Here is a 27507-nt window from a genome sequence, read left to right as displayed (position 1 = left end):
AGAGAGAGAGGAAAGAGAGAGGAGAGAGGGGAGTGAGAGAGGAGAAAGAGAGAGAGAGAGGAGAAAGAGAGAGGAAAGAGAGAGGAGAGAGAGAGGAGAAAGAGAGGAGCGAGAGAGAGAGAGAGAGAGAGGAGAGAGAGAGGAGAAAGAGAGAGAGAGGAGAGAGAGAGAGAGAGAGGAAAGAGAGAGGAGAGAGAGAGGAGTGAGAGAGGAGAAAGAGAGAGAGAGAGGAGAAAGAGAGAGGAAAGAGAGAGGAGAGAGAGAGGAGAAAGAGAGGAGCGAGAGAGAGAGAGAGAGAGAGGAGAGAGAGAGAGAGGAGAAAGAGAGAGAGAGGAGAGAGAGAGAGGCATCAGGTTTTGTGCTAAATCTACAGCAGGAACACGTGTGTGTTTTTACACTCCCGCTGTGGACTCCAATAAAAGTAGGGCCAGTAATAACCATCATCATTATGGTAGCCACAATTAGTGTCAGGAAATGTCAAACCCATTGTCATACGCCTACAGGCTAATGTTCTTTAGACACAATTTGTGCAAATTGGCTAACTGCCTCCATTTGCTCCAAAGCAAAGCTTGGGTAGATGGCTGGGCTAACACTAAAGCTAACTGCTAACCCATTGATCAGAGGCAGTGGGTGTAATTGGCCTTCTTTAATACTGGACCAATTGTCATTTTGGATCAGAAGGAGAATAACAGAGGAAAATCGATGCCACACTGCCAATAGTGCACGACTGCTCCCAGAAAACAGCCTTGAGAAATTGCTGAGAGAGGAAGAAATCTTGAAGACAGTGAACCCCTCGATCTCACTGGGCTAAAAACTACATTTCTGCTACGAAAACCCAGAGTGTTATTTACAGATCTATACTGAATAATGCATAAAGGAATGACAAGTGTATAAAGCTACTTTACTCTCTCTCCAACCCCAGAGGGGGAATTGAAACGCTCACTGCAATTGTCTCTGAGAAGAGTGAGATACAGCTGCATACAGTTAAGACTCCTGTATGCCTTATCTGGATGTCTATGTCAGGTGTTATAACCTCTATGTCAATTGCTATAACCTATATGTCAGTTGTTATAACCTCTATGTCAGTAGTTATAACCTCTATGTCAGGTGTTAGAACCTCTATGTCAATTGCTATAACCTATATGTCAGTTGTTATAACCTCTATGTCAGGTGTTAGAACCTCTATGTCAGGTGTTAGAACCTCTATGTCAGGTGTTAGAACCTCTATGTCAGGTGTTATAACCTATATGTCAGTTGTTTCAACCCTTCACCCATTATTAACAATGACGTTTCGTCAATTCACCAGTAACCAGATGGACTGGGAGTTGAAGTAGGTTACTTCATGTCTCTCTCTCTCTCTCCCTCCCTTTCCTTCTCCCTCCCTCTCTCTCTCTCTCTCCCTCCCTCTCTCCCCCCTCTCTCTCTCTCCCTCCCTCCCTCTCTCCATCTCTCTCTCTCCCTCCCTCTCTCCCCCCTCTCTCCCTCTCTCTCTCCCTCCCTCTCTCCACCTATGAGAGGGTAGGTAATAACTTCCACAGAGCTAAGGGATGACCTGGCATTCTCAGAGACAGAACTAATAAACACAGTCTCTCTCTCTCTCTTTTTATTTCACTGTCTCTCTCTCCCTCCCTCCCCTCTCTCTCTCTTTTTATTTCACTGTCTCTCTCTCTCTCCCTCCCTCTCTCCTCTCTCTCTCTCTCCCTCCCTCTCTCCTCTCTCTCTCTCTCTCCCTCCCTCTCTCCTCTCTCTCTCTCTCTCTCTCCCTCTCTCCCTCCCTCTCTCTCCCTCTCTCCCCCCTCTCTCCCTCCCTCTCTCTCCCTCTCTCTCTCTCCCTCCCTCCCTCTCTCCCTCTCTCTCTCTCCCTCCCTCTCTCCACCTATGAGAGGGTAGGTAATAACTTCCACAGAGCTAAGGGATGACCTGGCGTTCTAAGAGACTGAGAACTAATAAACACAATCTCTCTCTCTCTTTTTATTTCTCTCTCTCTCTCTCTCTCTGAGTCTGAGAGCTCTTGTGTGGCTCTGTTCATAATAGATAAGAGAGAGAGAGAGAGGTCCCTTGCTGTAACCTAAGCAGTAGTGAGAGTAATGGATGTGAAGGACTTCCCTCTCAGCTGTCAAAGAGGAGACACACACACACACACACACACACACACACACACACACACACACACACACACACACACACACACACACACACAGGGGACATTCATCTAGGACTCTCTGCCTTGGTGGTAAATAGAAACTCCAACCCAGAGGGAGGAAGAATGGGTTTGTCCCAACATGTCTCTCAACCCTCCTGTGTCCTCCTTTGATAGTTCTGCTGGAGGAAGAAGTGGTCTTGTCATATCCCTTAGTGCTTTTCATGTCGTATTCCTTCCACACTACTGTACTCTCTATTATTCCCTACACACTACTGTACTCTATTATTATTATTCCCTACACACTACTGTACTCTCTATTATTCCCTACACACTACTATACTCTCATTATTATTATTCCCTACACACTACTGTACTCTCTATTATTCCCTACACACTACTGTACTCTATTATTCCCTACACACTACTGTACTCTCTATTATTATTATTCCCTACACACTACTGTACTCTCATTATTATTATTCCCTACACACTACTGTACTCTATTATTCCCTACACACTACTGTACTCTATTATTCCCTACACACTACTGTACTCTATTATTCCCTACACACTACTGTACTCTCTATTATTATTATTCCCTACACACTACTATACTCTCTATTATTCCCTACACACTACTGTACTCTATTATTCCCTACACACTACTGTACTCTCTATTATTCCCTACACACTACTGTACTCTCTATTATTCCCTACACACTACTGTACTCTATTATTCCCTACACACTACTGTACTCTCTATTATTCCCTACACACTACTGTACTCTCTATTATTCCCTACACACTACTGTACTCTCTATTATTATTATTCCCTACACACTACTGTACTCTCTATTATTATTATTCCCTACACACTACTGTACTCTCTATTATTCCCTACACACTACTGTACTCTCTATTATTCCCTACACACTACTGTACTCTCTATTATTCCCTACACACTACTGTACTCTCTATTATTATTATTCCCTACACACTACTGTACTCTCTATTATTCCCTACACACTACTGTACTCTCTATTATTCCCTACACACTACTGTACTCTCTATTATTCCCTACACACTACTGTACTCTCTATTATTATTATTCCCTACACACTACTGTACTCTATTATTCCCTACACACTACTGTACTCTCTATTATTCCCTACACACTACTGTACTCTCTATATTATTATTCCCTACACACTACTGTACTCTATTATTCCCTACACACTACTGTACTCTCTATTATTCCCTACACACTACTGTACTCTCTATTATTCCCTACACACTACTGTACTCTATTATTCCCTACACACTACTGTACTCTCTATTATTCCCTACACACTACTGTACTCTCTATTATTCCCTACACACTACTGTACTCTATTATTCCCTACACACTACTGTACTCTCTATTATTATTATTCCCTACACACTACTGTACTCTCTATTATTCCCTACACACTACTGTACTCTATTATTCCCTACACACTACTGACTCTCTATTATTCCCTACACACTACTATACTCTCTATTATTCCCTACACACTACTGTACTCTATTATTCCCTACACACTACTGTACTCTATTATTCCCTACACACTACTGTACTCTATTATTCCCTACACACTACTGTACTCTATTATTCCCTACACACTACTGTACTCTATTATTCCCTACACACTACTGTACTCTATTATTCCCTACACACTACTGTACTCTATTATTCCCTACACACTACTGTACTCTATTATTCCCTACACACTACTGTACTCTATTATTCCCTACACACTACTGTACTCTCTATTATTCCCTACACACTACTGTACTCTCTATTATTCCCTACACACTACTGTACTCTATTATTCCCTACACACTACTGTACTCTATTATTCCCTACACACTACTGTACTCTATTATTCCCTACACACTACTGTACTCTCTATTATTCCCTACACACTACTGTACTCTCTATTATTCCCTACACACTACTGTACTCTCTATTATTCCCTACACACTACTGTACTCTATTATTCCCTACACACTACTGTACTCTATTATTCCCTACACACTACTGTACTCTATTATTCCCTACACACTACTGTACTCTATTATTCCCTACACACTACTGTACTCTATTATTCCCTACACACTACTGTACTCTCTATTATTATTATTCCCTACACACTACTGTACTCTATTATTCCCTACACACTACTGTACTCTCTATTATTCCCTACACACTACTGTACTCTCTATTATTCCCTACACACTACTGTACTCTATTATTCCCTACACACTACTGTACTCTATTATTCCCTACACACTACTGTACTCTATTATTCCCTACACACTACTGTACTCTATTATTCCCTACACACTACTGTACTCTATTATTCCCTACACACTACTGTACTCTCTATTATTCCCTACACACTACTGTACTCTCTATTATTCCCTACACACTACTGTACTCTCTATTATTCCCTACACACTACTGTACTCTCTATTATTCCCTACACACTACTGTACTCTATTATTCCCTACACACTACTGTACTCTATTATTCCCTACACACTACTGTACTCTATTATTCCCTACACACTACTGTACTCTATTATTCCCTACACACTACTGTACTCTATTATTCCCTACACACTACTGTACTCTCTATTATTCCCTACACACTACTGTACTCTATTATTCCCTACACACTACTGTACTCTATTATTCCCTACACACTACTGTACTCTCTATTATTCCCTACACACTACTGTACTCTCTATTATTCCCTACACACTACTGTACTCTCTATTATTCCCTACACACTACTGTACTCTCTATTATTCCCTACACACTACTGTACTCTATTATTCCCTACACACTACTGTACTCTATTATTCCCTACACACTACTGTACTCTCTATTATTCCCTACACACTACTGTACTCTCTATTATTCCCTACACACTACTGTACTCTATTATTCCCTACACACTACTGTACTCTCTATTATTCCCTACACACTACTGTACTCTCTATTATTCCCTACACACTACTGTACTCTATTATTCCCTACACACTACTGTACTCTCTATTATTCCCTACACACTACTGTACTCTATTATTCCCTACACACTACTGTACTCTATTATTATTATTCCCTACACACTACTGTACTCTCTATTATTCCCTACACACTACTGTACTCTATTATTCCCTACACACTACTGTACTCTATTATTCCCTACACACTACTGTACTCTCTATTATTCCCTACACACTACTGTACTCTATTATTCCCTACACACTACTGTACTCTCTATTATTATTATTCCCTACACACTACTGTACTCTCTATTATTCCCTACACACTACTGTACTCTCTATTATTCCCTACACACTACTGTACTCTCTATTATTATTATTCCCTACACACTACTGTACTCTATTATTCCCTACACACTACTGTACTCTATTATTCCCTACACACTACTGTACTCTCTATTATTCCCTACACACTACTGTACTCTATTATTCCCTACACACTACTGTACTCTCTATTATTATTCCCTACACACTACTGTACTCTCTATTATTCCCTACACACTACTGTACTCTCTATTATTCCCTACACACTACTGTACTCTCTATTATTCCCTACACACTACTGTACTCTCTATTATTCCCTACACACTACTGTACTCTCTATTATTATTATTCCCTACACACTACTGTACTCTCTATTATTATTATTCCCTACACACTACTGTACTCTCTATTATTCCCTACACACTACTGTACTCTATTATTCCCTACACACTACTGTACTCTCTATTATTATTATTCCCTACACACTACTGTACTCTCTATTATTATTATTCCCTACACACTACTGTACTCTATTATTCCCTACACACTACTGTACTCTATTATTCCCTACACACTACTGTACTCTCTATTATTCCCTACACACTACTGTACTCTCTATTATTCCCTACACACTACTGTACTCTATTATTCCCTACACACTACTGTACTCTCTATTATTCCCTACACACTACTGTACTCTATTATTCCCTACACACTACTGTACTCTCTATTATTCCCTACACACTACTGTACTCTCTATTATTCCCTACACACTACTGTACTCTCTATTATTCCCTACACACTACTGTACTCTCTATTATTATTATTCCCTACACACTACTGTACTCTCTATTATTCCCTACACACTACTGTACTCTATTATTCCCTACACACTACTGTACTCTATTATTCCCTACACACTACTGTACTCTATTATTCCCTACACACTACTGTACTCTATTATTCCCTACACACTACTGTACTCTCTATTATTCCCTACACACTACTGTACTCTCTATTATTCCCTACACACTACTGTACTCTCTATTATTCCCTACACACTACTGTACTCTCTATTATTATTATTCCCTACACACTACTGTACTCTATTATTCCCTACACACTACTGTACTCTATTATTCCCTACACACTACTGTACTCTATTATTCCCTACACACTACTGTACTCTATTATTCCCTACACACTACTATACTCTATTATTCCCTACACACTACTGTACTCTATTATTCCCTACACACTACTGTACTCTCTATTATTCCCTACACACTACTGTACTCTCTATTATTCCCTACACACTACTGTACTCTCTATTATTATTATTCCCTACACACTACTGTACTCTATTATTCCCTACACACTACTGTACTCTATTATTCCCTACACACTACTGTACTCTCTATTATTCCCTACACACTACTGTACTCTATTATTCCCTACACACTACTGTACTCTCTATTATTCCCTACACACTACTGTACTCTATTATTCCCTACACACTACTATACTCTATTATTCCCTACACACTACTGTACTCTCTATTATTCCCTACACACTACTGTACTCTCTATTATTCCCTACACACTACTGTACTCTCTATTATTCCCTACACACTACTATACTCTCTATTATTATTATTCCCTACACACTACTGTACTCTATTATTCCCTACACACTACTGTACTCTCTATTATTCCCTACACACTACTGTACTCTCTATTATTCCCTACACACTACTGTACTCTATTATTCCCTACACACTACTGTACTCTCTATTATTCCCTACACACTACTGTACTCTCTATTATTCCCTACACACTACTGTACTCTCTATTATTCCCTACACACTACTGTACTCTCTATTATTCCCTACACACTACTGTACTCTATTATTCCCTACACACTACTGTACTCTATTATTCCCTACACACTACTGTACTCTCTATTATTCCCTACACACTACTGTACTCTTATTATTCCCTACACACTACTGTACTCTATTATTCCCTACACACTACTGTACTCTATTATTCCCTACACACTACTGTACTCTCTATTATTCCCTACACACTACTGTACTCTCTATTATTCCCTACACACTACTGTACTCTCTATTATTATTATTCCCTACACACTACTGTACTCTATTATTCCCTACACACTACTGTACTCTCTATTATTCCCTACACACTACTGTACTCTCTATTATTCCCTACACACTACTGTACTCTCTATTATTCCCTACACACTACTGTACTCTATTATTCCCTACACACTACTGTACTCTCTATTATTCCCTACACACTACTATACTCTATTATTCCCTACACACTACTGTACTCTCTATTATTCCCTACACACTACTGTACTCTCTATTATTCCCTACACACTACTGTACTCTCTATTATTCCCTACACACTACTGTACTCTCTATTATTCCCTACACACTACTGTACTCTCTATTATTATTATTCCCTACACACTACTGTACTCTCTATTATTCCCTACACACTACTATACTCTCTATTATTATTATTCCCTACACACTACTGTACTCTCTATTATTCCCTACACACTACTGTACTCTATTATTCCCTACACACTACTGTACTCTCTATTATTCCCTACACACTACTGTACTCTCTATTATTCCCTACACACTACTGTACTCTATTATTCCCTACACACTACTATACTCTCTATTATTATTATTCCCTACACACTACTGTACTCTATTATTCCCTACACACTACTGTACTCTATTATTCCCTACACACTACTGTACTCTCTATTAATTCCCTACACACTACTGTACTCTCTATTATTCCCTACACACTACTGTACTCTCTATTATTATTATTCCCTACACACTACTGTACTCTATTATTCCCTACACACTACTGTACTCTCTATTATTCCCTACACACTACTGTACTCTCTATTATTCCCTACACACTACTGTACTCTCTATTATTCCCTACACACTACTGTACTCTCTATTATTCCCTACACACTACTGTACTCTATTATTCCCTACACACTACTGTACTCTCTATTATTATTATTCCCTACACACTACTGTACTCTCTATTATTCCCTACACACTACTGTACTCTCTATTATTATTATTCCCTACACACTACTGTACTCTCTATTATTATTATTCCCTACACACTACTGTACTCTCTATTATTATTCCCTACACACTACTGTACTCTCTATATTATATTCCCTACACACTACTGTACTCTCTATTATTCCCTACACACTACTGTACTCTCTATTATTCCCTACACACTACTGTACTCTCTATTATTCCCTACACACTACTATACTCTCTATTATTATTATTCCCTACACACTACTGTACTCTCTATTATTCCCTACACACTACTATACTCTCTATTATTATTATTCCCTACACACTACTGTACTCTATTATTCCCTACACACTACTGTACTCTCTATTATTCCCTACACACTACTGTACTCTATTATTCCCTACACACTACTGTACTCTCTATTATTCCCTACACACTACTGTACTCTATTATTCCCTACACACTACTGTACTCTCTATTATTCCCTACACACTACTGTACTCTATTATTCCCTACACACTACTGTACTCTCTATTATTCCCTACACACTACTGTACTCTCTATTATTCCCTACACACTACTGTACTCTCTATTATTCCCTACACACTACTGTACTCTCTATTATTATTATTCCCTACACACTACTGTACTCTATTATTCCCTACACACTACTGTACTCTATTATTCCCTACACACTACTGTACTCTCTATTATTCCCTACACACTACTGTACTCTATTATTCCCTACACACTACTGTACTCTATTATTCCCTACACACTACTGTACTCTATTATTCCCTACACACTACTGTACTCTCTATTATTATTATTCCCTACACACTACTGTACTCTCTATTATTCCCTACACACTACTGTACTCTATTATTCCCTACACACTACTGTACTCTCTATTATTCCCTACACACTACTGTACTCTCTATTATTATTATTCCCTACACACTACTGTACTCTCTATTATTCCCTACACACTACTGTACTCTCTATTATTCCCTACACACTACTGTACTCTCTATTATTCCCTACACACTACTGTACTCTCTATTATTCCCTACACACTACTGTACTCTCTATTATTCCCTACACACTACTGTACTCTCTATTATTCCCTACACACTACTATACTCTATTATTCCCTACACACTACTGTACTCTATTATTCCCTACACACTACTGTACTCTCTATTATTCCCTACACACTACTGTACTCTATTATTCCCTACACACTACTGTACTCTCTATTATTCCCTACACACTACTGTACTCTATTATTCCCTACACACTACTGTACTCTCTATTATTCCCTACACACTACTGTACTCTCTATTATTCCCTACACACTACTGTACTCTCTATTATTATTATTCCCTACACACTACTGTACTCTCTATTATTCCCTACACACTACTGTACTCTCTATTATTCCCTACACACTACTGTACTCTCTATTATTCCCTACACACTACTGTACTCTCTATTATTATTATTCCCTACACACTACTGTACTCTCTATTATTCCCTACACACTACTGTACTCTCTATTATTCCCTACACACTACTGTACTCTCTATTATTCCCTACACACTACTGTACTCTCTATTATTCCCTACACACTACTGTACTCTCTATTATTCCCTACACACTACTGTACTCTCTATTATTATTATTCCCTACACACTACTGTACTCTCTATTATTCCCTACACACTACTGTACTCTATTATTCCCTACACACTACTGTACTCTATTATTCCCTACACACTACTGTACTCTCTATTATTCCCTACACACTACTGTACTCTCTATTATTCCCTACACACTACTGTACTCTCTATTATTCCCTACACACTACTGTACTCTCTATTATTCCCTACACACTACTGTACTCTATTATTCCCTACACACTACTGTACTCTCTATTATTCCCTACACACTACTGTACTCTATTATTCCCTACACACTACTGTACTCTATTATTCCCTACACACTACTGTACTCTATTATTCCCTACACACTACTGTACTCTCTATTATTCCCTACACACTACTGTACTCTATTATTCCCTACACACTACTGTACTCTATTATTCCCTACACACTACTGTACTCTATTATTCCCTACACACTACTGTACTCTCTATTATTATTCCCTACACACTACTGTACTCTCTATTATTCCCTACACACTACTATACTCTATTATTCCCTACACACTACTGTACTCTCTATTATTCCCTACACACTACTGTACTCTATTATTCCCTACACACTACTGTACTCTCTATTATTCCCTACACACTACTGTACTCTATTATTCCCTACACACTACTGTACTCTATTATTCCCTACACACTACTGTACTCTCTATTATTCCCTACACACTACTGTACTCTCTATTATTCCCTACACACTACTATACTCTCTATTATTATTATTCCCTACACACTACTGTACTCTCTATTATTCCCTACACACTACTGTACTCTCTATTATTCCCTACACACTACTGTACTCTCTATTATTCCCTACACACTACTGTACTCTCTATTATTCCCTACACACTACTGTACTCTATTATTCCCTACACACTACTGTACTCTATTATTCCCTACACACTACTGTACTCTCTATTATTCCCTACACACTACTGTACTCTATTATTCCCTACACACTACTGTACTCTATTATTCCCTACACACTACTGTACTCTATTATTCCCTACACACTACTGTACTCTCTATTATTCCCTACACACTACTGTACTCTCTATTATTCCCTACACACTACTGTACTCTCTATTATTCCCTACACACTACTGTACTCTATTATTCCCTACACACTACTGTACTCTCTATTATTCCCTACACACTACTGTACTCCTATTATTCCCTACACACTACTGTACTCTCTATTATTCCCTACACACTACTGTACTCTCTATTATTCCCTACACACTACTGTACTCTCTATTATTCCCTACACACTACTGTACTCTCTATTATTCCCTACACACTACTGTACTCTCTATTATTCCCTACACACTACTGTACTCTCTATTATTCCCTACACACTACTGTACTCTCTATTATTCCCTACACACTACTGTACTCTCTATTATTCCCTACACACTACTGTACTCTCTATTATTCCCTACACACTACTGTACTCTCTATTATTCCCTACACACTACTGTACTCTCTATTATTCCCTACACACTACTGTACTCTATTATTCCCTACACACTACTGTACTCTCTATTATTCCCTACACACTACTGTACTCTCTATTATTCCCTACACACTACTGTACTCTCTATTATTCCCTACACACTACTGTACTCTATTATTCCCTACACACTACTGTACTCTCTATTATTCCCTACACACTACTGTACTCTCTATTATTCCCTACACACTACTGTACTCTATTATTCCCTACACACTACTGTACTCTATTATTCCCTACACACTACTGTACTCTCTATTATTCCCTACACACTACTGTACTCTATTATTCCCTACACACTACTGTACTCTCATTATTCCCTACACACTACTGTACTCTATTATTCCCTACACACTACTGTACTCTATTATTCCCTACACACTACTGTACTCTCTATTATTCCCTACACACTACTGTACTCTCTATTATTCCCTACACACTACTGTACTCTCATTATTCCCTACACACTACTGTACTCTCTATTATTCCCTACACACTACTGTACTCTCTATTATTCCCTACACACTACTGTACTCTCTATTATTCCCTACACACTACTGTACTCTCTATTATTCCCTACACACTACTGTACTCTCTATTATTCCCTACACACTACTGTACTCTCTATTATTCCCTACACACTACTGTACTCTCTATTATTCCCTACACACTACTGTACTCTCTATTATTCCCTACACACTACTGTACTCTCTATTATTCCCTACACACTACTGTACTCTCTATTATTCCCTACACACTACTGTACTCTCTATTATTCCCTACACACTACTGTACTCTCTATTATTCCCTACACACTACTGTACTCTCTATTATATTCCCTACACACTACTGTACTCTCTATTATTCCCTACACACTACTGTACTCTCTATTATTCCCTACACACTACTGTACTCTCTATTATTCCCTACACACTACTGTACTCTCTATTATTCCCTACACACTACTGTACTCTCTATTATTCCCTACACACTACTGTACTCTCTATTATTCCCTACACACTACTGTACTCTCTATTATTCCCTACACACTACTGTACTCTCTATTATTCCCTACACACTACTGTACTCTCTATTATTCCCTACACACTACTGTACTCTCTATTATTATTATTCCCTACACACTACTGTACTCTATTATTCCCTACACACTACTGTACTCTATTATTCCCTACACACTACTGTACTCTCTATTATTCCCTACACACTACTGTACTCTCTATTATTATTATTCCCTACACACTACTGTACTCTCTATTATTCCCTACACACTACTGTACTCTCTATTATTCCCTACACACTACTGTACTCTCTATTATTATTCCCTACACACTACTGTACTCTCATTATTCCCTACACACTACTGTACTCTCTATTATTCCCTACACACTACTGTACTCTCTATTATTCCCTACACACTACTGTACTCTCTATTATTCCCTACACACTACTGTACTCTCTATTATTCCCTACACACTACTGTACTCTCTATTATTATTATTCCCTACACACTACTGTACTCTATTATTCCCTACACACTACTGTACTCTCTATTATTATTATTCCCTACACACTACTGTACTCTATTATTCCCTACACACTACTGTACTCTCTATTATTCCCTACACACTACTGTACTCTATTATTCCCTACACACTACTGTACTCTATTATTCCCTACACACTACTGTACTCTCTATTATTATTATTCCCTACACACTACTGTACTCTCTATTATTCCCTACACACTACTATACTCTCTATTATTATTATTCCCTACACACTACTGTACTCTCTATTATTCCCTACACACTACTGTACTCTCTATTATTCCCTACACACTACTGTACTCTCTATTATTCCCTACACACTACTATACTCTCTATTATTATTATTCCCTACACACTACTGTACTCTCTATTATTCCCTACACACTACTGTACTCTCTATTATTATTATTCCCTACACACTACTGTACTCTCTATTATTCCCTACACACTACTGTACTCTATTATTCCCTACACACTACTGTACTCTCTATTATTCCCTACACACTACTGTACTCTCTATTATTCCCTACACACTACTGTACTCTCTATTATTCCCTACACACTACTGTACTCTCTATTATTCCCTACACACTACTGTACTCTATTATTCCCTACACACTACTGTACTCTATTATTCCCTACACACTACTGTACTCTCTATTATTCCCTACACACTACTATACTCTCTATTATTCCCTACACACTACTGTACTCTCTATTATTATTATTCCCTACACACTACTGTACTCTCTATTATTCCCTACACACTACTGTACTCTCTATTATTCCCTACACACTACTGTACTCTCTATTATTCCCTACACACTACTGTACTCTCTATTATTCCCTACACACTACTGTACTCTATTATTCCCTACACACTACTGTACTCTCTATTATTCCCTACACACTACTGTACTCTCTATTATTATTATTCCCTACACACTACTGTACTCTATTATTCCCTACACACTACTGTACTCTCTATTATTCCCTACACACTACTGTACTCTATTATTCCCTACACACTACTGTACTCTCTATTATTCCCTACACACTACTGTACTCTCTATTATTCCCTACACACTACTGTACTCTCTATTATTCCCTACACACTACTGTACTCTCTATTATTATTATTCCCTACACACTACTGTACTCTCTATTATTCCCTACACACTACTGTACTCTATTATTCCCTACACACTACTGTACTCTCTATTATTCCCTACACACTACTGTACTCTCTATTATTCCCTACACACTACTGTACTCTCTATTATTCCCTACACACTACTGTACTCTCTATTATTCCCTACACACTACTGTACTCTCTATTATTATTATTCCCTACACACTACTGTACTCTATTATTCCCTACACACTACTGTACTCTCTATTATTCCCTACACACTACTGTACTCTCTATTATTCCCTACACACTACTGTACTCTCTATTATTCCCTACACACTACTGTACTCTATTATTCCCTACACACTACTGTACTCTCTATTATTCCCTACACACTACTGTACTCTCTATTATTCCCTACACACTACTGTACTCTCTATTATTCCCTACACACTACTGTACTCTATTATTCCCTACACACTACTGTACTCTCTATTATTCCCTACACACTACTGTACTCTCATTATTCCCTACACACTACTGTACTCTCTATTATTATTATTCCCTACACACTACTGTACTCTCTATTATTCCCTACACACTACTGTACTCTCTATTATTATTATTCCCTACACACTACTGTACTCTCTATTATTCCCTACACACTACTGTACTCTCTATTATTCCCTACACACTACTGTACTCTCTATTATTCCCTACACACTACTGTACTCTCTATTATTCCCTACACACTACTGTACTCTATTATTCCCTACACACTACTATACTCTCTATTATTATTATTCCCTACACACTACTGTACTCTATTATTCCCTACACACTACTGTACTCTCTATTATTCCCTACACACTACTGTACTCTATTATTCCCTACACACTACTGTACTCTATTATTCCCTACACACTACTGTACTCTCTATTATTCCCTACACACTACTGTACTCTCTATTATTCCCTACACACTACTGTACTCTCTATTATTCCCTACACACTACTGTACTCTCTATTATTCCCTACACACTACTGTACTCTCTATTATTCCCTACACACTACTGTACTCTCTATTATTCCCTACACACTACTGTACTCTCTATTATTCCCTACACACTACTGTACTCTATTATTATTATTCCCTACACACTACTGTACTCTCTATTATTATTATTCCCTACACACTACTGTACTCTCATTATTATTATTCCCTACACACTACTGTACTCTCATTATTATTATTCCCTACACACTACTGTACTCTATTATTCCCTACACACTACTATACTCTCTATTATTATTATTCCCTACACACTACTGTACTCTCTATTATTATTATTCCCTACACACTACTATACTCTCTATTATTATTATTCCCTACACACTACTGTACTCTATTATTCCCTACACACTACTGTACTCTCTATTATTATTATTCCCTACACACTACTGTACTCTATTATTCCCTACACACTACTATACTCTCTATTATTATTATTCCCTACACACTACTGATACTCTCTATTATTCCCTACACACTACTGTACTCTCTATTATTCCCTACACACTACTGTACTCTCTATTATTCCCTACACACTACTGTACTCTCTATTATTCCCTACACACTACTTACTCTCATTATTCCCTACACACTACTGTACTCTATTATTCCCTACACACTACTGTACTCTCTATTATTCCCTACACACTACTGTACTCTATTATTCCCTACACACTACTGTACTCTCTATTATTCCCTACACACTACTGTACTCTATTATTCCCTACACACTACTGTACTCTCTATTATTCCCTACACACTACTGTACTCTATTATTCCCTACACACTACTGTACTCTATTATTCCCTACACACTACTGTACTCTATTATTCCCTACACACTACTGTACTCTCTATTATTCCCTACACACTACTGTACTCTATTATTCCCTACACACTACTGTACTCTCTATTATTCCCTACACACTATGTACTCTCTATTATTCCCTACACACTACTGTACTCTATTATTCCCTACACACTACTGTACTCTCTATTATTCCTTACACACTACTGTACTCTATTATTCCCTACACACTAATGTACTCTCTATTATTCCCTACACACTACTGTACTCTCTATTATTCCCTACACACTACTGTACTCTATTATTCCCTACACACTACTGTACTCTATTATTCCCTACACACTACTGTACTATATTATTCCCTACACACTAATTTACTCTCTATTATTCCCTACACACTACTGTACTCTCTATTATTCCCTACACACTACTGTACTCTCTATTATTCCCTACACACTACTGTACTCTATTATTCCCTACACACTACTGTACTCTCTATTATTCCCTACACACTACTGTACTCTCTATTATTCCCTACACACTACTGTACTCTATTATTCCCTACACACTACTGTACTCTCTATTATTCCCTACACACTACTGTACTCTCTATTATTCCCTACACACTACTGTACTCTATTATTCCCTACACACTACTGTACTCTATTATTCCCTACACACTACTGTACTCTATTATTCCCTACACACTACTGTACTCTCTATTATTCCTTACACACTACTGTACTCTATTATTCCCTACACACTAATGTACTCTCTATTATTCCCTACACACTACTGTACTCTATTATTCCCTACACACTACTGTACTCTATTATTCCCTACACACTACTGTACTCTATTATTCCCTACTCTGACACTCTATCCTACAATCCACACTCTCCACAACCCTTCTTCCTCCCCCTTCCTCCCAAGTGTGTGTGTGTGTGTGTGTGTGTGTGTGTGTGTGTGTGTGTGTGTGTGTGTGTGTGTGTGTGTGAGTGTGTGTGTGTGTGTGTGTGTGTGTGTGTGTGTGTGTGTGTGTGTGTGTGTGTGTGTGTGTGTGTGTGTGTGTCTGGGTGAGGTGGTTAACCACCTGCTTGACACCCACTTCACAGAGCAATATAGTTTCCCTTGATGCATGGGCCAATTCATTGATAAATAAAGATGAAGTCCAGATCTATTCAGCTCAGTGATGGAAACAGACAGATGTTTCATACAGGTGGATCCAGTGGAGAGCCATGGTGCTCCATTAACACAGCCCATTGTGGCAGATCAGAGCAGGGGGTTGCGGTGGCTGTCAGATCAGGCTAACCGTGGGCGTGACAGCGATCGACAGCAGAGAGAAGCATCTCAGCAGCTGATGCCAGGACACATTTGAAACAGCGTGAAGAGCCAGAAACAGCAACGGTGGGCTCTACAGAAAGATATACTACAGAGTGGAGGATGCAATGCACACACACAGAGACACACAGAGACACACACACACAGAGACACACAGAGACACACACACACAGAGACACACAGAGACACACACACACAGAGACACACAGAGACACACACACACAGAGACACACAGAGACACACACACACAGAGACACACAGAGACACACACACACACAGAGACACACAGAGACACACACACACAGAGACACACAGAGACACACACACACACAGAGACACACAGAGACACACACACACAGAGACACACAGACACACACAGAGACACACAGAGACACACACACACAGAGACACACAGAGACACACACACACAGAGACACACAGAGACACACACACAGTGACACACAGACACACAGAGACACACAGAGACACACACACAGTGACACACAGACACACAGAGACACACAGAGACACACACACACAGAGACACACAGACACACACAGAGACACACAGAGACACACACACACACACACAGACACACAGAGACACACAGAGACACACACACACACACAGACACACAGAGACACACAGAGACACACACACAGTGACACACAGACACACAGAGACACACAGAGACACACACACACACACACACACACACACAGAGACACACAGAGACACTGAGAGACACACAGACACACACAGAGACACACAGAGACACACACACACACACACACACACACACACACACACACACACACACACACACACACACACACACACACACACACACACAGAGACACACATAGACACACAGAGACACACACACACACACACAGAGACACACAGAGACACACACACACAGAGAGACACACAGAGACACACACACAGAGACACACAGACACACACAGAGACACACAGAGACACACATAGACACACACACAGAGACACACAGAGACACACAGACACACACAGAGACACACAGAGACACACAGACACACACACACAGAGACACACAGAGACACACAGAGACACACACACACACAGAGACACACAGAGACACACAGAGTCACACACACACACACACACACACACACAGACACACAGAGACACACAGAGACACACATAGACACACACACAGACACACACAGAGACACACAGACACACACACAGAGACACACAGAGACACACAGAGACACACATAGACACACAGACACACACACACAGAGACACACAGAGACACACAGAGACACACAGACACACACACACAGACACACAGAGACACACAGAGACACACACACAGAGACACACAGAGACACACAGACACGCACAGAGACACACAGACACAGACACACAGACACACACAGAGACACACAGAGACACACACAGAGACACAAAGATACAGACACACTCAGACACACACACCCACAGACACACACAGACACACACATATTCACACAGACACACACAAAGACACACACAGAGACACACACGCACACACACAGACACACACACACACACACACACACAGACACACAGAGACACACACAGAGACACACAGACACAGAGACACACAGACACAGAGACACACACACACACAGACACACAGAGACACACAGAGACACACACACAGAGACACACAGACACACACAGACACACACAGACACACACACACAGACACACACAGAGACACACACACACAGAGACACACAGAGACACACAGACACACACACACACAGACACACAGAGACACACAGAGACACACAGAGACACACACACAGACACACAGACACACACAGAGACACACAGACACACACAGAGACACACAGAGACACACAGAGACACACAGACACACACAGAGACACAAAGACACAGACACACACACACTCAGACACACACACCCACAGACACACACAGACACACACATATTCACACAGACACACACACAGACACACACAGAGACACACACGCACACACACAGACACACACACACAGAGACACACAGAGACACACAGAGACACACACAGAGACAAACAGAGACACACAGACAGAGACACAGAGACACACAGACACACACACACACAGACACACAGAGACTCACAGAGACACACAGACACACACAGACACACACACACTCAGACACACACACACACAGACACACATACCCACAGACACACACACAGACACGCACAGAGACACACAGACACACACAGAGACACACAGAGACACACAGACACACACAGACACACACACACACAGAGACACACAGACACAGACACACACAGAGACACACAGACACACACAGAGACACACAGACTCACACAGAGACACACAGACACAGACACACACAGAGACACACAGAGACACATAGACACAGGCACACACAGAGACACACAGACACAGACACACACAGAGACACACAGACACAGACACACACAGAGACACACAGACACAGACACACACAGAGACACACACAGAGACACACAGACACAGAGACGCACACACTCAGACACACACACCCACAGACACACACAGAGACACACAGACACAGACACACACAGAGACACACACAGACACACACAGAGACACACAGACACAGACACTCAGACAGACACACACACAGACACAGACACACACACAGACACACACAGAGACATACAGACACTCAGACAGACACACACACAGACACACAGACACATACACAGACACACACAGACACACACAGACACACACATAAACACACAGACACACAGAAGGTTCTTTAGCATGGTCATGTACTCAAGCACGTGAGATGCGCAAACCCAAACTAAAGGAATTAATTGGCAAATATTTCTAAACAACATATTTCTTCATCCCTCACCCCTCCCTAATGGGAGGATGCATTTGACATACCCAGGTTTAAACCTGGTCTCTGGGTGTTTGTGTGTGAGTCTGTGTGTGGATTGCAGGGGCAGCAGTAGCAGGTGCTGTATCTCTGCTAGTGTTCCTTATCTGTGCAGCTATATCATCTATGCAGAGTGAAGAGGTATAGTGAATCTCTCCCTCCTGTCTCCCTCTAGCCCTCTGATAACATCTACCCAATCTACCTTTCAGCCACACACACATAGAGAGAGAGAGAGAGAGAGAGAGAGAGAGAGAGAGAGAGAGAGAGAGAGAGAGAGAGAGAGAGAGAGAGAGAGAGAGAGAGAGAAAGAGAGAGAGAGAGCGAGAGAGGTACAGACACCCCCTTGGGCAATCTCATCGCTCCCTCTCCCTCTTCCTCCTCTCTTCCCCTACCCCCTGCTTTCCTCTGCCCTTAATCTCTCTCCCTTTCCTCTATGCCCTTCATCGCTCAATTCTAGTCTTCCTCTCTCACTTCCAAATATTTCTCCATTCTATCTCTTCAGGGTTGTAAACTGCTGAGGGAACAAAAAAGTGACACTTTTTGTTTTGCACTGAAACATGCAAATAAAAAATCCCTGCTAGGGGGAAATGCCGGTTAACTAATTAAACAACAAAGAATATGATCTACATGATCAGTCTCTGTGTGTGAAATAAAAAGTGGTTCATGTGAACCTAACTCACAGCTAAAAAATGTAAAGAAACCAATCCAATGTTATATGTTGCCTTGACTTTCCTGCAAATGACACTCACGTCTTGAGAAAAAACAATACACTAATATTGCAGTTAGCCATGACAGCCTTTATAATAGAACGCTTGTGACCACACACACACACACACATCTAAATATTGCACTTTGGGAAAAAATCTTTAAGTAGAAATAGAATTAAACAAACAGGCCTTCTATTTTTGCTCTATTATAGTGGCCACTATAGACATCGATCAAATGCACAAGGCTACATGTCTGCAAAAATAACATTCACTGAGTAAAAAAATATATAATATTCAACCACTCCACATATTTCTTGTTAACAAACTATAGTTTTGGCAAGTTGGTTAGGACATCTACTTTGTGCATGACATAAGTAATTTTTCCAACGATTGTTTACAGACAGATTATTTCACTTATAATTCACTGTATCACAATTCCAGTGGGTCAGAAGTTTACATACACTAAGTTGACTGTGCCTTTAAACAGCTTGGAAAATGATGTCATGTCTTTAGAAGCTTCTGATAGGCTAATTGACATAATTTGAGTCAATTGGAGGTGTACCTGTGGATGTATTTCAAGGCCTACCTTCAAACTCAGTGCCTCTTTGCTTGACATCATGGGAAAATCAAAAGAAATCAGCCAAGACCTCAGTAAAGATATTATAGACCTCCACAAGTGTGGTTCATCCTTGGGAGCAATTTCCAAACGCCTGAAGGTACCACGTTCATCTGTACAAACAATAGTACGCAAGTATGAACACCATGGGACAACGCAGCCGTCATATCACTCAGGAAGGAGATGCGTTCTGTCTCCTAGAGATGAACGTACTTTGGTGTGAAAAGTGCAAATCAATCCCAGAACAACAGCAAAGGACCTTGAGAAGATGCTGGAGGAAACAGGTACCAAAGTAAAATGAGTCCTATATCGACATAACCTGAAAGGCCGCTCAGCAAGGAAGAAGCCACTGCTCCAAAGCTGCCATAAAAAAGCCAGACTACGGTTTGCAACTGCACCTGGGGACAAATATCGTACTTTTTGGAGAAATGTCCTCTGGTCTGATGAAACAAAAATAGAACTGTTTGGCCATAATGACCATCGTTATGTTTGGAGGACAAAGGGAGAGGCTTGCAAGCCGAAGAACACCATCCCAACCGTGAAGCACGAGGTGGCAGCATCATGTTGTGGGGGTGCTTTGCTGCAGGGGGGACTGGTGCACCTCACAAAATAGATGTCATCATGAGGCAGGAAACTTTTGGGGATATATTGAAGAAACATCTCAAGACATCAGTCAGGAAGTTAAAGCTTGGTCGCAAATGGGTCTTCCAAATGGACAATGACCCCAGGCATACTTCCAAAGTTGTGGCAAAATGGCTTAAGGACAACAAAGTCAAGGTATTGGTGTGGCCATCACAAAGCCCTGACCTCAATCCTATAGAAAATCAGTGGGCAGAACTGAAAAAGCATGTGCGAGCAAGGAGGCCTACAAACCTGACTCAGTTACACCAGCTCTGTCAGGAGGAATGGGCAAAATTCACCCAGCTTATTGTGGAAAGCTGGTGGAAGGCTACCCAAAGCGTTTGACCCAAGTTAAACAATTTAAAGGCAATGCTACCAAATACTAATTGAGTGTATGTAAACTTCTGACCCACTGGGAATGTGATGAAAGAAATAAAAGCTGAAATAAATCATTCTCTCTACTATTATTCTGACATTTCACATTCTTAAAATAAACAGGGAATTTTTACTATGATTAAATGTCAGAAATTGTGAAAAATTGAGTTAAATGTATTTGGCTAAGGTGTATGTAAACTTCCGACTTCAACTGTACATTGTACACTTTCTGCCTGTGGACATCTGTTCTACAATGTGGCAGCAAAAGTGAGAAAGAAGGAAAGTGTGTGGTGTTCCTTTCACCTCTATAGTTAGGCTGGACAATAGAACGAGTCAAAATTCACCCAAGGCTGAAAATGGCAAAAGAACGTTGGCTAAGCTGGAACACTTTCGCGAGCCCATAGCAAATGAATGGAATCGAACGTTCGCAGAGCCTGTTTTGACTGGAGTGATGCTTAGAATTCCAGTTTGCCTAAATGGTACCAAAAAATGTATCCTTTTTATTTTACCACTACAATCTGTTCTTAGGACAAAACTGAAAAATAAGAACTTGTGTAGAAAGTTAACATCTGCACCTTGATGGTGCCAAGTGTGCTTATGTCTGCATAACGAGGAAGTTGGAAAACATGGCAACTTCTGACTATTTCTGGTCTAGCGTTTGATGACAATGAGATACACTGCCCAGCCTTACATAATTCGAGAGAGGAGATTCTCATGATTAAAATGGTGTCCGAATTGAAAAATATACACATTGCGAGATATTTGGCAAAATATACCAGCATGCCTCTCCATAGGAAAACATTGGGGGGAGCTCAGCGTTCCAAGGGCAAAAGGTATTTTGGGTCTAGCGTTTGACAATGGAATACACTGCCCAGCCTTACATATTTAGAAAGAAGGAGATTCTGATGATTAAAATGGTGTCCATTTAAAAAAAAATCTAAACATACACATTGCGAGATGTTTGGCGAAATAGACAGACATTCCTATATTTCCCTCTAGGAAACAATGGGACGACCTCAGAGTTCCATGAGTCATTTTTTGTTGTTTACATTTTAACTATAAACAACGTGAGCAGCTCTCCATTGCCAACAATAGCAAAGCAGGCATTGTGACATAGTACAACAAACTGGGATTAGAACGTTCGGAAGGGGAGTTAGTGCCACAGTGTTCAATAGAACTAATAGGAGCTGGCAGGGTGAAAAATGCCCTAAAATAAGGCCTGTTTTTTCGTGATTACTTCAAATCTACGGCAGGCAGCTGGGACATATGGTAATATTATGAAACTGGGCTCCACCGCGGATGCAATGAACTAGTTTTTATTAGAAAAAAAGCATTGTTAAAAATGTCATGTCCAGCCTACTATAGTGGCATCCAGCTTAAACCAGGCCCATATCCAGCTACACTTGATCCCTGAATCCACCTGTTTAACAAGCAACGCCTAATTTTCACTTAATTCTCTTATTCTGAAAATGAACCACATATTGTAGAGGGAAAACAGTTAACAGATAGTGGTTAGCTAGTTAGCTAGTTAACATTTCACACAGATTGTCAGGGTCCAGTAAGCAACTAACGCGTTACAACTTGAGGAACGGCAAGGAGTCGCATACCAGTTAATACTATAGTGAATTGGTTAGGTTACTAACGTTAGCTCATCTGGTGTTGTAACGTTAGCTAGCTAATGTTAGCTGTCTGACTTTATTAGCAAGCAAATTTTCACACCATAAACTAAATTATTTTATCAGATAAGTTGGCTAATGTTGCTCAACATTTCTCTGGCTAGATACGGATAATTCGATATAGCTAACATTAGCAAGATACTTAACAATGCTAATACTTGTTCCACCACACTTTCTCCCTCGCCTCAAACTTTCCAAATGCTAGTAGTTTTTCGGTTACAGCTGAAGTACAATTCATCACCTTCTCGCCCCCGTCAGGCTTCTCACCTAACGTTACCTCTTCGTTATCGTTCAGGGGACGCGCTGCTGTAACTGGCAAGCTGCCTTTCCAGAGCGCATACTGATGCTGTAACTAGTAAATTGGTTGTCTCTTCTTTCTTCAGTTGCGTGTTGTGCTGCATTCTGTTGTTATGTGAACGATTGGGTGGGCCTTGGATACAGCAGCCAGTATTCCTCCAAACGCGCATCACTCATTCGCTTACAGCCAGTAGTGATCCACCCCCCCCCCCAAACTTTTCTCATCGGATCTACACGAATCACGTAGGTCATCTATTTTGGATTCAAAATGGCATATTTTGCCGAAAGGTGACTAGTTTGCATCCCTGATCACTTTCCTGATTCAGCTTGTTAGCCTCTTCATTCTCTCTCTTCTAAATGTGTAGAGTCCATCCCTCCCTCTTTCCACTGTTGTGCTGTGCTCAGCAAGTGAGCGAGATGGAGAACAGGGCAGTGCTGGTGCTGCGGGCCCTGGTTCCTCTGTCTCCCACGGCCCTGGTTCCTCTGTAAGACTCTCTGGATGTGGACATGTAGCTCCCTGCTGCTGCTATTGTTCTGCCTGGATAGAGCTGCTGACAACATCCATTGCAAGGCCCTGGGACTGGGAGAGAGGATGCTCTGTATAAGGAGTAATGTATGGGTGTATAATGACGCTGGGTGAGGCTGCAGTTGCAGGTTGATAGATAGCTCATGTGAATCATTATGTGGTCATGATGGACTGAGGTCCCTAAATGAATCTGGGCGAGAGAGAAACAGAGATGAGAGAGAGAGGGAGAGATATTGTGTGTGTATCTGTCTACAAACAGTTGGTTGTTGATCTTTGCTTGACAGCCATTTTCAAGTCTTGCCTTCAATTTTCAAGCCGATTTAAATCAAAACTGTAACTAGGCCACTCAGGAACATTCAATGTCATCTTGGTAAGCAACTCTAGCACAGGAGGCTGCTGAGGGGAGGACGGCTCATAATAATGGCAGGAATGGTGCAAATGGAATGGCATCAAACAAATGGAAACCATGTTACCATTCCACCAATTCCGCTCCAGTCATTACCACAAGCCCGTTCTCCCTAGTTAAGATGCCACAAACCTCCTGTGAACTCCAGTGTATATTTGGCCTTGTGTTTTAGGTTATTGTCCTGCTGAAAGGTGAATTTGTCTCCTAGTGTCTGTTGGAAAGCAGAGAGAACCAGGTTTTCCTCTAGGATTTTTCCTGTGCTTAGCGCTATACGATCTATTTTTATCCTGAAAAACTCCCCAGTCCTTGCCAATGACAAGCATAGCCATAACATGATGTAGCCACCACCATGGTTTAAAACATGAAGAGTGGTTTTGCCCAAAACATAACGCTTTGTATTCAGGACATAAAGTACATTTCTTTGCCACATTTTTTGTAGTTTTACTTTAGTGCCTTATTGCAAACAGGATGCACGGTTTAGATTTTTTTCTTTTTAAATGTTCAGGCTTCCTTTTTTTACTTTATAGTGACTGGGTGTATTGATACACCATCCAAAGTGTAATTAATAAATTCACCCATTTTAAATCCAGGCTGTAACACAACAAGCCAAGGAATGTAAATACTTTCTGAAGGCACTGCATGCTTGATTGTGTGTGACTGTGTGTGTGTGTGTGTGTGTGTGTGTGTGTGTGTGTGTGTGTGTGTGTGTGTGTGTGTGTGTGTGTGTGTGTGTGTGCATGTGTTTTATTGTGCACTGTGTTGGCATGCTGCATTCCTCCCTCCCCCCTCTCTCCCCCTTTCCTCTCCTCGGCACAGATACAGAGACAGGGGCTGTGTCCCAAATGGCCCCTATTCCTTTTAAAGTCCACTACTTTTGACTAGGGCCCAGTAGTGCACTATCAAGGGAATATGATGATATTTGGGAAGCAGCCAGGGACACATAGACAAAGAAGAGCCTCAGCAGCAGGCTCAGATTCTTTCATCACTGTGATCCTCACATCTGCTGGCCTGGCTTTACCCACAATGCTTTAGGATGCACAACGCCTCTAGATGGGGAACACAAAGGCTAGCTGAGCAAACAGACTCACAGAAACACACAGACAGACATATCTAGTACAGCATGTCTTTGTAGTGTGCATGTCACCCAAAAATCTGCTACAGCACACTGTGCTGCTTGTATGTTTGTGTCACTGAGTGTGACACAAACTGTGTGTGTGTGTGTGTGTGCATGTGTGTCATTATGTGAACATCCAAGTGTGTGTGTGTGTATGTGTGTGTGTGTGTGTGTGTGTCATTATGTGAGCATCCAAGTGTGTGTGTGCGTGCGTGCGTGCGTGCGTGCGTGCGTGTGCGTGCGCACGTGTGTGTGTTGGTTGGTTCTTCTATCGTTTAGGTTTAGGGTTAGGAGTTGATCATTAGAAAACCCATTTGCAATTATGTTAGCATAGCTGAAAACTGTTGTTCTAATTAAAGAAGCAATAAAACTGGCCTTCTTTAGACTAGTTGAGTATCTGGAGAATCAGCATTTGTGGGTTCGATTACA

At 40.5% G+C, this 27507-nt stretch overlaps 1 protein-coding gene across 2 annotated transcripts in view; it reads right to left on the bottom strand.

Moving 5' to 3' along the window:
* The window catches only part of wasf1 (WASP family member 1), a 158506-nt gene that overhangs the window by 39626 nt on the left and 91373 nt on the right, over window positions 1-27507 (bottom strand). The window lies entirely within an intron of this gene.

Source organism: Salmo salar, chromosome 06 (genome assembly GCF_965601325.2).
Source record: "Salmo salar chromosome 06, fSalSal1, whole genome shotgun sequence".
Lineage (NCBI taxonomy): Eukaryota > Metazoa > Chordata > Actinopteri > Salmoniformes > Salmonidae > Salmo > Salmo salar.
This window is presented reverse-complemented; position numbering and strand designations above follow the sequence as displayed.